The sequence below is a fragment of the Dunckerocampus dactyliophorus genome, chromosome 2 (genome assembly GCF_027744805.1).
Source record: "Dunckerocampus dactyliophorus isolate RoL2022-P2 chromosome 2, RoL_Ddac_1.1, whole genome shotgun sequence".
NCBI lineage: Eukaryota > Metazoa > Chordata > Actinopteri > Syngnathiformes > Syngnathidae > Dunckerocampus > Dunckerocampus dactyliophorus.
The window spans coordinates 9,626,314-9,642,633 of NC_072820.1; the positions used below are offsets into that span (position 1 = coordinate 9,626,314).

Consider the following 16,320-nt stretch of genomic DNA (forward strand, 5'->3'; position numbering starts at 1 on the left):
TCAGCAAAGATTAGTAGTGTTGACATTGAGCTTACCTGTGAGTGTGTCTAGTGCTGAGGTGCTACCTGGATGAACAAAGCCACTTCAAGCAAAAGGTCACGCTGACGCAACGCGCCACGACATCAACGAACGTTTTCGCTTCCCTCTTCCGCCACTTCACTCACTCTCCCCTCTTTCTTGCTCACAATAGCACCTTCTGCTTAGCAACGGCCATACCGCAAGTGTGGTCAGGTTTACAGCGAACCATCACTGCGCAACATCAAGTCTCCATGACAACCACTCCTTTATCTCATTTGCATCCTCTGCTTGCATTATCTACTGATGCCAAATATGGTCACCTTGTTATTTTCCACGCCTCCTCTCACTAAGTACCCCCCTTTTTTTTACAACTTCCTCTTGCATCTCCACTTTCTGTGACGGTGCGCTTTGTTTATAGTGCACACAATGTGGACAAAAGTATTGAGACAGCTCTTAATCAGTAGATTAATGAATCTTAATTAGTCATATTATCAAGACTATGTTTCCAACTCTGTAGTAACATTTCGGGCAAGGCCTTTTCCTGCAAGGTCCATAAATGTTCCTCTGGATAAACAAGGCAGACAGACTCCAAAAGGCTTCCCAGAATAGTGCAAGCTGTTGTAGCTGCAAACACATGGACCAACTCCAGGTACAACGGGTAGTTGTCCCAACACTATAGTAGATGTAGTGCACACAGGTATGTTTGCTTGCAGCCAGCGAGTGTGTGAAAAGAAGAAGTGGCTGAGCTACGAGAACAATTTGCATTGAGCAAGATAAAGGGAAACCAGGAAGTGGTTTCTATTCAGAGACCTAAAAAGAAAGAGGATGTGATATCAAAACACCCTCATGGAGGCATGCACAACACCACAGGTTTTTTAACTCACCCCAACCCCCACGCCGCCCTGACGTCGGTCCTCAGTCAGGGGCCTCCACCTATTTCTCCCCCAAAGCACTGCTGTGTCTTTCGAAGTATCGCAGGAATGTGGAGGCAGGACTCTGGAGCCCACACATACACGCAGGCCCACTTAGCAGCACTCAGCACCAGTCTATAGCGAGACAGAGACATAGTCAATCACGATGGACAGCACAGCAAAATCGCAGAAAAGAGGAGTGGGAGAGGGGACAATAATGATTCAGCAGCAAGAGAAAACACATAAAATATTTGGTATTTCATATTACGTGACAATTCATCAGTTTGTAGAACATACCAGTGTTTCAAAGTAAAATCATTATTAGGTCATTGCGTTCCATAATGCACTACACACATTACCATATTTTATATTATTATTATTATTGTTATGACATTATAATTATCAATGAATAATAGTAATAACAATTTTCAATTGTTTTATCATTGTTGTATTATAAAATAATATTAAAAGGAACTGTATGCAGTGAGTTCCCCTGCTGCCTAGAGGGTGCCAACATTCGAATATACTGTAAGCATTACATCCCACCCTCTTCCTGCTTTGTGTGCCACACGACGTAACACGTGCACATGCACTACTTATTAGTATATTATAAATATCGATATATTAATATCGACATATCGTCCAGTCCTACTACTTATGTTGACAGCTAATGATAGCAATTCGGCAAAGTTTAGCTACTAACGTTAGCTATGACTGAATGTAACAACAGCATGACTACACATTGTTGATCGCCTGCTTTTGTGTATGTGTGGACGCGCTATGGACATATATGTGAATACCAAACAGCTGTCAGTGACCAATCATCTTTTTCAAGCCGAATGACAATTTGTCACGGAAAATATGAAACTACAGTAAATGTGGCCGATTTTTTTTTTTTAATACCTAATAGATACCAACGTGTCCTGAAAGAGATCAACATTTTGACATTGGATTGGTTTGAACCGGTTGAGAAATGTGGTGGACAAAAAAATTAGGTGGAATAAGTAGTAGTAGAGAATAAATAGATGAAAAATAGTGTACAATTTTATATGTGTGAATGCTGACAATAACAAAAATAAGCTCTATAATCACATAACACAATCAAATGCGTACACATTTCTCAGTGTAATGGTGTTTGGGTGTCTAGAAAGGCGCTTTTATTTTCAGCCATAAAAACTTCAAACTAAAAGCTTGAGGTCACTTTACGAAATCTAACATCCATTATTATTGTTCTTGCTATGAAATTGGAGCTTTTTTATTGAGAAAACAATAACTATATGTAGACCGTTTGTTATCATATGACATATTTTTGAAGTGGCACTAAAAAAAAAGTCTAACAGTCAGAGAAGAATGTTGTGAATGCAAAAATGCCTGTAACCGTTATTTAAAGTGAGATAAAAATGTAAAACAGATGCAAATGCACTGGACACAAAATGAACCTGTGATATGTGTTGTTTTATTTGTGTAGAACCACATTAAATTCAAAGTCATGGCTTTCAAAAGAAGCTGAAATGAGAGGAAAATATTATTAAGTGCCATTACGGCAGAGCCATAAAGTACTTTAAAGAGCCACAAGCTAGTAGCATCGATTATGGAGAGGCTTTATTGATGCTAAAATGCAGAACGCCAAACTGACTGATTAGTTGGGTCTTCCCTTTCTATTCACAATGTTATCTCGAGCTCTCATCTCAAGGTTTGTCTATCCTCATCGTCTCATCTCACTTACCAGAGGCAAAACATCCAAGGTTGAGAGCACCGCCCGACCTCCCCTCCTCCGCTGGGCTGCAGGGATGCTGGGACTTCGGGAATTGGAAGTCAATGAAACCATGCCTAATTTAGTCTTCACTACTCCTAGAGCTGCCAGGAATCAAGAGTGAGACGCCTTCCCTTTTTAGGGATCCCTGGACACTGCGATCCGCAAGTGGCACTCCTGCATTCCAATACTAAGGAGAAGGGGCGAGGTGACAGTCACAATTTAAATCACTTTTTAACTCTCACATTGTGTACGCTTAAATGTGTAACTACAATAAGAAATTGCCTACAGTTTAACCTTTCAGTTTGAACTTGTTCACAAGTATAATAAAGTCATTCAGGCATAGCCTTGTAAAAGAGTAGATCCCATCAAGTAGGCATAATATTCATACTTACAGTACGTAACCCACTCAAACAGGCCCCCACACTATATAATCTTTAACAGCTGGTGTGCAACTGAAACTAGATGCTGCGCGATACGCAAAATAAGTAGGCTCGTTCTAAAGTAAGGTTCCGGTTTTTGTTTCATTGTTATCTGATTTTTAATTAATATAATTTAACAGTAAATCTGTGTTATAATCTCAGCAAAGACCACCTCAAATTGATAATCACATAAATCCATCCCAAGTGCCTCTCTCGCAGCCCGTTATAATAAGAGGATGTGGGCAAAAAAAATCCCAAATTATAATAAGAACTCCAGCCTTTTGAAGGAGAAATCATTCAATTAAACTCCACTCGGAGGAAATGCTTATTCAAGTTACTGAAAGAATTTAAATGTAATATCTTAGAGTGGAGGTCAACTCCTTGACTAGCAGCTCTGAAAAGCTTATCATAATTGAACTATGTAATTACTGGCACTAACAGTAACAAATGATGGCACTACTATCCCTTCTTAAAACCTCTAATCTTGCAAAAACAACCAACCTGCATCCAAGTAAGGTTGTTGTATTTAGCCATCAACTAGATTCAAGATTCAAGAGTTTTATTGTCATATGCATAGTAAAACAGGCAGTTATACTATGCAATGAAATTCTTATTCTGTTCATTCTCCCAAGAAAAGAAAGAAAACACAAATAAAGTGCTATGGGTGTGTGCGTGTGTTGCGTGCGGCGTGTATGAGTGATTCGTTAAGCAGTCTGATGGCTTGTGGGTAAAAGCTGTTTGCCAGTCTTGTGGTCCTGGACTTCAAACTCCTGTAGCGTCTGCCTGATGGTAGGAGTGTGAATAATGAGTGTTGTGGATGTGTGCTGTCCTTGAAGAGGTTGTGTGTTCTTCGTAGGACTCTAGATTTATAAATGTCTTGCAGTGAGGGGAGGGCTGCCCCAACAATGTTCTGTGAGGTCTTGATCACCCGCTGGAGTGCCTTCCTATCACGTGTTGTACAGTTACCGTACCAGACAGTGATGGGGGCGGTAAGGACACTTTCCATAGTGCATCTGTAGAAGCAACTAAGGATTTTGGTGGACATGCCAAATTTCCTCAGTCTTCTCAGGAAGTACAGTCTCCTTTGGGACTTCTTCATAATTTGTTGGGTGTTGTGAGACCAGGTGAGGTCCTCGCTGATGTGTGTGCCAAGGAACTTGAAGGTTTTCACCCTCTCCACCTCAGTCTCATCAATAAACAGGGGTTTATGCGGCTCCTTTTCCCTTGTTCTTGGGTCAATGATCATCTCTTTAGTCTTATCTGTATTGAGAAGGAGATTGTTATCACGACACCAAGCTATGAGGTCCGCCACCTCTCTTCTGTATGACGTTTCAACACCACCAGTGATCAGGCCGATGACTGTAGTTTCATCCACAAATTTAATGATGCTGGTGTTGTTCTGGGAGGCCACGCAATCGTAGGTGAAGAGCGTGTAGAGGAGCGGACTCAGCACACACCCCTGTGGGGTCCCAGTGCTCACAATTCTTGAGCTGGATGTGCGATTGTGGACTCTGACTGACTGGGGTCTGCCTGTGAGAAAGTTAAACACCCAGTTACAGAGGGGGGGTGACAGGCCAAGTGTGAGGTGCTTATTTGTGAGTTTGTGGGGGCTGACTGTATTAAAAGCAGAGCTATAGTCTATAAATAGCATTCTGACATATGTGTCCTGGCCCTGTAGGTCAGAAAGGGCTGTGTGGATGGCAGTGTTGACTGCATCATCCATGGACCGGTTCTGGCGATATGCAAACTGTAGAGGGTCCACAGTTGCCGGGATGCTCTTTTTGATGTGGGTCATGACTATTCTTTCAAAGCACTTCATTACAATAGGAGTGAGTGCTATAGGGCAATAGTCATTTAAGCAGGTCACGTTGCTCTTCTTGGGTACGGGCACTATGGTGGTGGACTTAAAGCAGGTTGGTACAGATGCTTGTGCAAGCGACAGGTTATATATGTCAGCAAGCATATCAGCTAGCTCTGATGAGCAAACCCGAAGTGCACGTCCTGAGATGTTGTCTGGGCTTGCTGCTTTTCGTGGGTTCGTTTTATTCAGAACCCTGCGCACATCAGCTGATGTCACCATGAGAGGTGAGTCCTGTGTGCTCCCCAAGTCCAGCCACCCTCTCTGCTCATCAGGAGTTTGGGTGTCAAAGCGGGCATAAAACTATACTTACTATACAGTAATCCCGCGTTTAGTTGTTAATTGGTTCCAGACCCGACCGTGGTAAGTGAATTTCCGCAAAGTAGGATTCCTTTTTATGATTCCTTCTTTATGAATGAACTATTTTCATAGCTGGAGCATAGAAAACCTGTTTCCAACCCGCTAAATACAGTTTTTAACATTATTACAGCCTTCTAGACATTTACACTTGTATTACCCAATACAGTAGATATAATAAGAGTAAAAAATAAATTTCAGACATAAAGTGGCGGGCAGACAGGAAGTGACGTCTTGGGTTCAGAGTTGAGTTTTAGCTTGGCGGGTTACAGCTGCAACAGTACCCCGTGTTTTTAATTATGGATTTTTATTAAGGATTATTGTGCCTTTTATGAGATAATTCAAACCTGCAATAAAAGCCTGTTGCTCCGGCAATCAAGTCGGTTGTGTGTCTCACCGAACATTACAGTAACATTACTGACACCTAGTGACCATTGTAGAACACTACATATAATTGACAGCATCTTTGAATGAGTCTTCTGAATGCCATATACTGTATTTTCGTTCATTTATTCCATTCCATTTTTATGGTTTAAAATGCTTAATTTTGGTAAAAAATACATACCGGTAAAAGTTGCTTCAATCTGCATTTTTTTTTTACAAATAGGCCGTATTCAACCACAAAACATCATGATTTATTTATTAATATATCTTTAAAAAATTGTGATACAGTGAAGTCGCAAAATTTGAACTGCGAAATGGCGAGGGACGACTGTACAATTTCTTCTAGCAAGTGTAGAAATTTAAGAACTGACTTCTATTTTCATTATATGTATCCAAAGCACAGGGTAGCTCTATTCTGACAGAAAGCACCTATTAATCAGGCAATCAAAAGGTTAGGCAAACATTCAGGGTGTTTTCCAAATCAGATTGTGGTTGTAAAGATTTTTTTTTTCCCTGGCCTGGGTCCTTTTCACATGGTAAAAATTCCAAGCATACCTAAATGCATCACAGCAAGCCACTCTCTTCTGCTATTGGTCAGCGGTGAGCGGTGAACAGTGCTAGCTTCTGGATAATATTTTCAGGTGTCTTCAGCTCACCCCAAAATTTGTTTACTGTCTCACCATAGGAACTCATGTTCAAATTGCATGTTCGAAAAGTGGTAGGAAGAAGCAGATCTTATTTAATCCTATCCCATCTCTTCGTTTGGTTACATTTTGTCATTTAAATGTTTTTCACTTCCTGTGTGAAAAGAAGGGTGTTCAGAGTATCAATAAGCAAATAGCTTGTGCAGTGTTAAGATACAAATCAAATTTTAATTTAATAACAGTAAGAATAAATTGTTTAATACATAGAAAATAAATAAGTTAGAATAAGTGGAGGCATTAAATAAAGACAAATAAAGTAAAGACAGCAAGAATAAATACTGTATACTGTATAAATATCAGAATTTTGACTGAATCGCACAATTCATGAGTAATTTCTGGATATTGATTAAATAATAACTTATTGGTCACGTTCAATGAATAACATGTAATGCTTAATATTGTTGAATTTTTCATAAGCTCTTGTTATTGTAGAGTTATGACTGTTGATGACTCCAGCTGCATCAAGTCTCTGTGTGTTGTGGCTTTTTCGCCTTTGTTTTTTTTAACCTGTCCTGCTCCGCAGCTTAGTCATGCAGTATGAGTAAATTGTTTTGCCAGAATAGTTTTGCTTTACAACAGGTGTCTTATATTTTCCTTGCTGCTGAGATGTCATATTCAATATTTGATGCCTTTGACAACAAGTACTTCCTCTCGTCCTCCATTTAATTTGATGTCGATTTTATACTCCAAGTGCCTTGAATTTTTCTCTGTTGCATTCTTTCTCGGCGATGTCAGTGTTGTGTTGTCAGACAGACACTCATTTATGTAGATGTTTGTTCCTTTAAGCTTGCTTCTCTGCCTCAGCAATGCCACCTTGTTTTCTCTGGTGGTGAACTTTATGATGACAGGTGTGGTGTTGTTACTCATGCCAGACATTGGACTGCATGTATCGATATTGACATCCACATCCACCTCCTTTTGATTATGGAAAGTTGGCCACCTGTTGGACTGAAGCAATATCATCTTGTTCTCCTCCTGTTATGAGCTGCCCTGGCAAAAGATTTGCGTGTATTGTGGAGCCCGGTCACAATCTCAATAGTTTGGGCAAGGCGGCTTTCTGTTCCTGCATAACTGTGCCCCAGTACATAAAGCATACCATAATGGCCACATTTTTACAAAGATGCAGCCTGTGAGGCAGGAATATCCCGATACAGTAATCCCTTGTTTATCACGGTTAATTGGTTCCAGACTCAAGTACGATTGCTTCTTTATAAATGGAATATTTTTGTAGTTTGTGGCATAGAAAATGTGTTTACAATCTTCTAAATACGTTGTTTTAACTTTATTAGACATCTACGTAGACATGAAATAACATCCATATAGTCACTTTTACACTCGTATTACCCAATATAGTAGATATTGTTGGAGAAAATAAGCCATTTAAGACAGTTTACCTTGTAGGGGAGCAGAATCGATGGCGGACAGGAAGTGACGCTGGGGGTTCAGAGTTGAGTTTTAGCTTGTTGTGGGCTATGGCCCCAACAGTAAACATTGTTACTATTATAATTATTATTATTACAATAATAATATGAGGGCTCTATATTTGCCCATTGAGATCATTTAAACCCGCAAAAAAAGCTAGTTGTTCAAGTCTGGTGCTTTGGTGGTGGTCTCATTGGAAAATTACTGTGACCAATGTACACTAGAATACTACATTCACAAATTGTGATCTTAATGGCTTATACTGTATTTGTATTTTTAGCCATTTTTATGCTTAAAAATCCTTTAAAAAATATGTACAATTTCCTTAAATATGCATATTTTACGAATAATAGGCCGTAGTCAACCGATCATTTATTAATTGTCAATGCCTGTGTGACAGCTCATTTAGGTTCCCTTTTTATGCCTTAGTTCCTGTTTAATGCCTTTATTTTGTAGTACTTCCTGTTTTGCCATGGTCTGTGTTTTTTTGTTTTGCTTTTCACATATCAATCACACCTGCTGCAAATTTGAGTTATGCTTGTATTTAGTTCTGGTTCGCGCTCCTCTGTTTGTTGTCATTTTTGGATCCAGCCACTGTATAGAGAATACAATGACCTGGATGAATGAGAATATCCACAGGTACTACATGTAATAATGTGAAGTAAACTCTGTTAAATGCATTACTTTGACTCATCAAGGGATTGTCAGGTTTAAGAGGGGGAATAATGCATCATCATTGAGGTAGTCAACAGGCCACTTAGTAACCTAGCAAGCAGCAAACTCAACATGGTACTTATTGTAATTCTAAAACTAGCCAAGCTGAGCCCCAGACATAATTATATTTCCTCAGCCAATCGCAAGAGACCTTGAGCCATAAATAACAGCCGGCTCGCCAAACCGAACACACGTCCGTGCTGAAAAAATCAACAAAAGCTTTCTTCTTTGGTTCACTACTGAATTCTTCTGCTTGAAGGAAGGCACACAGAAGCAAACGTTTAGTTTTATGGAATGCTTTAACAAGATAGAGTAGATGGGACCAAAAGAGAATCAAGTCTATGATTAGTGAGTCATTGTGGGGACAGGACTATGTTATTAAAGAAAAGCTGGAAAACCTATTGGACTCTATGCTGAATGATGATGACAAGTAGCGCAGAGTTACAGTCATTCCAAACAGCTCTGTAAGCCTTTAAATAGCAAAACATGACTATAGGTGTTCCGTAAGTACTTTTCTCGTAATCTGAAAAGTAGAAGCTCCCTTGTAAGCGTTGAGGATCTTTTTTATTATTACCCCGTTTGTATGTGTGTGAGATCCACAGCTCTGCCTCCAGGGCACTATATTTAGATTTTATGACCAATATCAAATTCTGACACAAGATGTTTTCACCGGGGTGATTAAAAATGTCACTTCCATCGGGCAAGAAGTTACGACCACAATTACAAGCAGCCTACATCACATGGCTGAGATAGGACACTGGTATATTTGTTCACCCCCCCAGCCTGCTACTTCCAAACTCTCAGGTGATGGGAGATGAGCAAGGTGCCAGCAATTAAAGTCATAAAGTAACACAACAACACCAGGGTTCAGCCAGTATTTTTAAAAGTCATCTCGTCATTGAATGGTCGCATGATTTACAATAAACAATTTAACTCGCTACAACAGAGATGCTAGTGTGTCTTTTCACATTCTTTCTGGACTAAGTCACTGATAGAATTACCATTACCCATCCTTGGCACGTATCCTATTATCAAAGAAAGCATTTCTAATATTTACCCAAGTCCTCCGTTTTATTGCATTTTGTGGCACCTACTGGATTTGAGTGTGGTTGAGATCAGTAATAAAAGGTTGTACAAATAGAAAAACAATGTTTTTGGTGGAACAATAGGGTTGGCAAACGACTAATGTTTCAGATTAATCACAGGGCTGCTGTGGATTAGTTTTAATTAATCATTAATTACTTTAAATGCATGACATCACGTAAGACTTCTATAAATCCCAAAGGACCTCAACATATCTTCCTGTACCTCAGTTCAGTCACACTAGGTTTAACTGAGCTCTATTTTTCCAGCAATTATGCCAAAACAAAAAACAGATACAAATTCAGGGGGGGGGCACAGTCGGCCCTCGCTACATCGCGGTTCAAACATCACTTCCTCACTCTGTCGCGGTTTTTCTAAATTTAGTTAATAAATGATCGTTTTTTTCGTGATTGACTAGGGCCTATTAATAGTCAAAAATATTGAAAGACAAGTTATATGTAGTATTGTGGTCAATGGGCCTCAGTAATGTTATATTGATGAGGCATGACGTTACATTACCTTCACCCTGCATGGTGTCCCTGGCATGCCTGACATGATAAGAGTGAAAAAAAGTTGTCTTCCCATTCCGTGTGGAAGTGGTACATTTTTGGCTTCTTACATTGTCCTTCCTCACTCCATTTGAAACACTTCTTTAAGTTTAAAATAAGTAAACTGGAGAGGCTAACTAGCTTGACAGCTTGCAATGCTAGCAGTGGCTGTCTCTTCCTTATGTTCCCTAGGGTTGGGCATTGAGTCTCGAGCATGGAGAAGAACTGGGACTAACATTTTGATTCTCCCGGCGTCGTTCAAATGATTTGATTTTGATTCCTAGATGTGATGCGCGCCGTCTGGAAGAAATGGCCGCGAACACCAACGAAGAAGCGGATAAAAGGTTTGGCTTAACTTCATAAAAAAGAGCAGTCGGCTCAGTGCAGCATTTTGCAACAAAATGATATCATGAAAGGAGGGAGCACGAGCAACATGATTAATGTTCATGGTGTAGAAATAAGAGTACCTCATCTTTGAAGCGCTATGTTGTACTTCTTCTAAGCAGTCAGAATCAGGGAAGTCAAACAATAAATGACGTCTGTCTCATGCCAATGTAGCCAAGGGTTTCAGGATGCTACCTGATGTGGAAGTCTCCTGTAAATAAAGGACGGGGCTACGGCGAGTTTATGTATTTGCACATTAAGTCTCTGTTAGCAACAGTCAAGGGGCCTTGTCAACTCACACAACACACTTCCGGCCTTCAAAATAAGACCAGTTTCAGCTGTATCCTGTTTACTGTACCTGTGTTCACAAAATAAGAGTTTAATAAAAATTAAAAAAAAACAGCTTACACCAACATTGAGGCAGCAAACAAAGTACACTACTTTTCATAAGTAAACAACTTTTGTGAACATGTATTCTTGTAGAAAGAAACTTAAAAACATTTATATTCACGTTGAATGGTTTGATATTTATGTACTAAATGAAAATATTGTCACGCCCTGTCTGTTTGTCTGTGTGACAGTCTGTTTAGTTTGCCTTTTTATTAGCAATTTACCCGATCCAATCTTCAGGATCGGGATCAGCTGCCGATCTGCTGTCTTTTAAAAGATCGGATAAAATCGGCTTCCGCCATGAGATCGGGCCGATCCGGTTGCCGTATATGGTAGGTGCGACAGGCGGGGTACACCCTGGACTGGTCGCCAGCCAATCGCAGGGCACATTTAGACAAAAAACCATTCACACTCACATTCATACCTATGGACAATTTAGAGTCGGCAATTAACCTAACCTGGATGTAGGAGGAAACCGGAGTAACCGGAGAAACATGCAAGGGAGAATCGAACCCAGATCTTCCCGATCTCCGGACTGTTACTGTGTTGGCCAACATGCTAACCACTAGACCACCGTGCTAAGCTACATCTATTTCTGAATTACTGGACAAAATGGGCCAATAATGTACATGCAGTACTGCATGAACTGCAATAAATGTAAGGCTTTTTGCATTTCATTCATGGACATTTTGTTTAGTAACCCAAATAGGACACACTCTGTGCTGGTAAAAAAAACGGAATTTGAGAAAAAAAATAATACAGCAATTGGAAAAAAATAAAACCAATTTCATAGGCCCCTAAGAAAGTTTGTTAAAAAAAAGTCATATATTGTAAATCACACCACAAACTGATCTACGTGAAATGATTAGTTCTACCATAAAAGTATTTTGCATGCCCTTTTTCTCCAATTTCATCTTTCATTGGATGGACTTTTATTGGATCTTTTATTGGATTGGGGACCTGACTAACAGAGGTTTTTACAAAAGCCAAACAATATTGTTGGTCATGCTGTGTAATAAAAAAGTAAATTCAGCAATACTTTGGTTGCATTATTTATAATGCTTTCAAGAGCTATTTTTATAACCATATTCGAGTCCACAAATTGATGTTTGTAACAAAAGCTTATTATTGTTAAAAAAAAAAAAAGGGATGGGTACGGGATCCGATCAGCAAGACTATAAAAAAAATCAGATCGGATTGGATGCCAAAAAATGTGGATCGGGACAGCCTTACTTTTTATGCATTTGTTCCGGTTCCATGCTCTTTTTGTAGTTACTGCGTGTTCTGTTCTGTTCGCTTTTCATCCGTCTTTACTTTCTCTTCCAACACACCTGCCTCTCATTTGTGTATGATTATTTAATTCAGGCTTTGGCATCTGTCCTGAGTTAGTGCATTGTGCTTATATGCCTATGTTGCTGAGTCCCTGTTGCCGCACTGCAACGTTCATGAAAAATATACTTATACCTACACTTGGGTCTCATTTCTGCCTCCTGGGGTCACCGCCAGCATTAACAACATGCTGTCACGTAACAGAATGCACCAACCAAAACAAGACAACCTCGCGGAGATGGATTTCTGGACCTGGCAGGTCCTAAAGGCGTTACAGGAGGAGTCCTGCTGGTTCTGCTGGGCACACCGTCCTGGCCGTCTCCAGAGAGGTACTGCCAGCTTCGCCGGGCCTACCATCCCGGCCGTCCCCCGGAGGTGTCCCGCCGGCTTCATGCAAACATTTATGACCCTGCCTCTAAAAAGCATCGCAATCGAGAATCGTTAGGAGCTGGAATTGAAACGAAGAATCAGAATCTGAACCGGATTGTTCAAATTCAAACGATGCCCAACCCTAGTCCCTGCAGTGATCCTGTAGCCTCCGCAATGTGGTGTAAACAAAGAATAGCAGGAGTTTAAAGGTGATTATAGGGGTGTTATTTCATGTCTACAAGGCTCTAATAATGTGAAAAAACGTATTTAGAAAATCATAAACAGGTTTTCTATGGTCTAACTAAACAGTTGTCCCACTTTGCAGTTACATAGAACATTGGTTCTCAAACTTTTTATATCAAGTACCACCTCAAAATTATTTATTTTGGAAGTACCACTGTGGTTAGCATGTTGGTCGCACAGTCAGGAAATCGAGGGTTTCAATCTGTGTTTCGGCATCTATGTGAAGTTTGAAGCAGGAGTTTATAGGTCATTATAGGGGTGTTATTTCATGTCTACAGGGCTCTAATAATGTAAAAAAAAACTATTTGGAAAGTCATAAACAGGTTTTCTATGATCCAACTCCGAAAATGTTCGATTTATTAATATTGAATCCTACTTCATCAATCACGGTCGGGTCTGGAACCAATTACGGTAACCGTGATAAACGGATGTCCCACTTTGCGGTTCGAATTTCACGGCTTCACTTTATCACAGTTTTTGAAAAATATATTAATATTATTATTAATAATAGTATATACATTAATATTTTATTTTATTACATTAGTATTTTTTTATTTTGTCTTTTTAAGAATGTTACTTTAGTATTATCTTGTAATAATTTAATTTAAACTCAATTGGGAATGTGTTCCGCTGTATTCATTTGCAAAAAAAAACAAAAATAGGGACGCGCAAAGAATCGTTTCGATGTTATCTAATGAGAAAGGACGCAAAAGGACAAGTATGAGTCACTAAACCCTCAAATAGAGTTCTGAGATATTTTATAATCATCTTGAGGTGATTAGAATGCGGTTTACATTTGTCAGTAACAGACATCTAATTAAATTATTGGTAACATCATCATATTATCTCTGTCAGACATACTAAAGGACAAAAAGTATTCCTTGAGATGCTTGGAGGAGATTGTGTGAGACAATCCTGCTACCCCATTGGGATTCTGGTAGCCTACATACCCTGCTTCAAGGTCAGCGGCAGAAGCAAATTAAATTACTTGTCCTGTTTTGTGCCGCTGGCGCCGGGTCAACAACGACTTGTTTAAAATGATGAGTGCAGGATTCTGAGGGGAGTGGCGTTTTTGTCCTGACCCCATGGGTGTCAGCACTGAAATGAAAAACGATGTATTAAATTCTGCTGCTATGCAAGAAAAAAAAAATAAATGACTTCGAACTATGCTGCCATGTTACGAGACATAGAGCACATTATCTGCTTGCACATGGAGGCCCCAATATTGTTTGACACCGACAATGCACGCCACCTGTTGGACATCTTGTATATTACAAGTGGCAAACAAAATGAAATGGACGCAATGACAATGCATGTACTAATTTCAGCATTATCTTACACACTGCAGAGCCTTCTGCCATGTCTGTAAGCCTGTCACATGACTGCATCTACAGGCCGTTTATCTCTAGGTGTCTGAGGGGGGTTGCTATCAGCAGACAAACACACTACTGTGTGAAAAGGAGGAACTACACACATTCAAAACACAGCTTCAAAAAAAGCAAAAGCAGGCAACCTTAATATAGAACATTATGGGAGTAGACAAACTGAGTGTTTTTCCTTTCATTTTGCCATGTATGCAAATGCATGCTTGCATGTCATCAAGTACTGTGTTTAGAAACAAAACGGTGAATGAAATAGCACGCTACTGGGAGGATAAACTGTTTGTTTACAGAGGGGTTAGAGTCTCGGTTGAATATTGGTATGAAAGATGAAACAAAAATAGACACTGACAAGACAAATGCTAATATAAACTAGGGCCTCCCTGTATTTAATTCAGATAGTATACATGTGGGAATATTATTGATCAATTATATAGAACATTGGTTCTCAAACTATTTACATCAAGTACCACCTCAAAATTATTTACTTTGCAAGTACCACCGTGGTTAAGCATGTTGGTCGCACAGTCAGGAGATCGAGGGTTTGAATCTGTGTTTCGGCATCTGTGTGGAGTTTGCATGTTCTCCCCGTGCTTCCGTGGGTTTTCTCCCTCCCACAGTCCAAAAATATGCATCTTAAATAGGTTAATTGGAGACTCTCAATCAGGGTTTCTGAAACGGTCTCAACCTGGGATCCACATTTTCCAATAGTCATTAAGTCACAACCCACTTATATTTAACTCAGTTTTATTTTTATTTATTTATTTTACACTTCACTTTCAGTCACTTTTATTTGTTGCATTTGTATTTTTTCCCAATTTATTTATTTATTTATCATTTTTATATACTTCTAAGTCACCCCCAGCCAATGTATTTGTTTCATAAATCGTAGGAACTAAAAATCAATACATTTTGACTTTGACATAAATTAAATCACTAGCAGGTTTGAAAAATGTTTTTCTTTATTTTTCCCCAAATATACACTAAGTCCCCAACTTACGAACATCAGACTAGCGAACATTCGGAGATACAAACAAAGCCGACTAGTCTATATTTGATTTTATTTTGCCTTCTAGTCGCTCCATCAGTATTTATACTGCTACATGCTTGACCAGTAGAGGGCACTGTGACACTGCTAATGGGACCAACAGAGAGGCAGGCTGCAGGGAGAGAGTGTAAAGGAGAAATGGAAAGCTAAATTGTAGCTGTATGATACAACCTGGACAGAGCGCGTGATTAAAGTTTATAAAGAGTTAATCGGCCTGCTTAATTCTATGCCACCCACAGAACACTACCTCTTTTAGAAGAGTCTAAAGACGACGACGATTTGTCCTTTTTTTTCAATATCTCCGCCTCCACCATTACCAACAACGTATGCTCGACCACTCCTCTTCAAAGGTAAATAACATGGCCATCCAAACTCATATTTACATACATACGCATTTACTGTATATGTATACACGTACATGTAGTACCTATATAATTGGTAATTACCTTTTCCCCTACTTAAGAACAATTCGACTTAAGAACAGTCGTCTGGAACCAATTGTGTTCGTTAGTTTGGGACTTAGTGTACTGCACCGTCCCTTCAGGTCCTCTAGCTCCTCCCAGGGGAGGGCCGTCTCACACGTTGAAAAACCCTGATCTAGAATTGCTATTGATTTCACTAAGATAGTATAATACAAACACTACAACAAGTAAACATTTTAAATTTCTATATCTAGGTATAAAAACTGGTCTACTGGATATATGAGGCTTTTCCTGTTTTGTTGTGTGTGTACAAGTCTGGGCCAGGGTTTTCAAAAGTTAAGCTAACTTTGAAAAAATGTGTCAAGCATAATCACAAACAAGACAGTTAATCGCAAACTCTAACGCATTCTATTCCATTACCTTTTAGTTGGGTTTGTTATTTCATAATCAGCTTTACTTGTTACTGAACAACAAAATACTTACATGTCGCTGAAGTTAATAGCTTGAACGTCATTTGGCTTCTCGGGGAGGAAATCTCGCGAGATCTTAATGTTTTAAATGCGTCATCAGTTTTCTCAGCCA

General features: G+C 39.5%; 1 protein-coding gene across 17 annotated transcripts in view; it reads right to left on the reverse strand.

Moving 5' to 3' along the window:
- The window catches only part of LOC129171936 (muscleblind-like protein 1), a 77,998-nt gene extending 61,697 nt beyond the window's left edge, over positions 1–16,301 (reverse strand). For 15 of the 17 annotated variants that reach the window (XM_054761134.1, XM_054761266.1, XM_054761273.1 and 12 more), the window contains exons 1-3: positions 16,222–16,301; positions 2,656–2,872; positions 903–1,064 (exon numbers count right to left, since the gene is read on the reverse strand). The gene's annotated coding sequence lies outside the window, so the exon portion shown is untranslated. Of the gene's footprint in view, positions 1–35; positions 238–902; positions 1,065–2,655; positions 2,873–16,221 lie in introns of those variants that run through there. The other 2 variants (XM_054761151.1, XM_054761116.1) reach the window with 1 other exon arrangement.
- Positions 16,302–16,320: the final 19 nt, after the last annotated feature.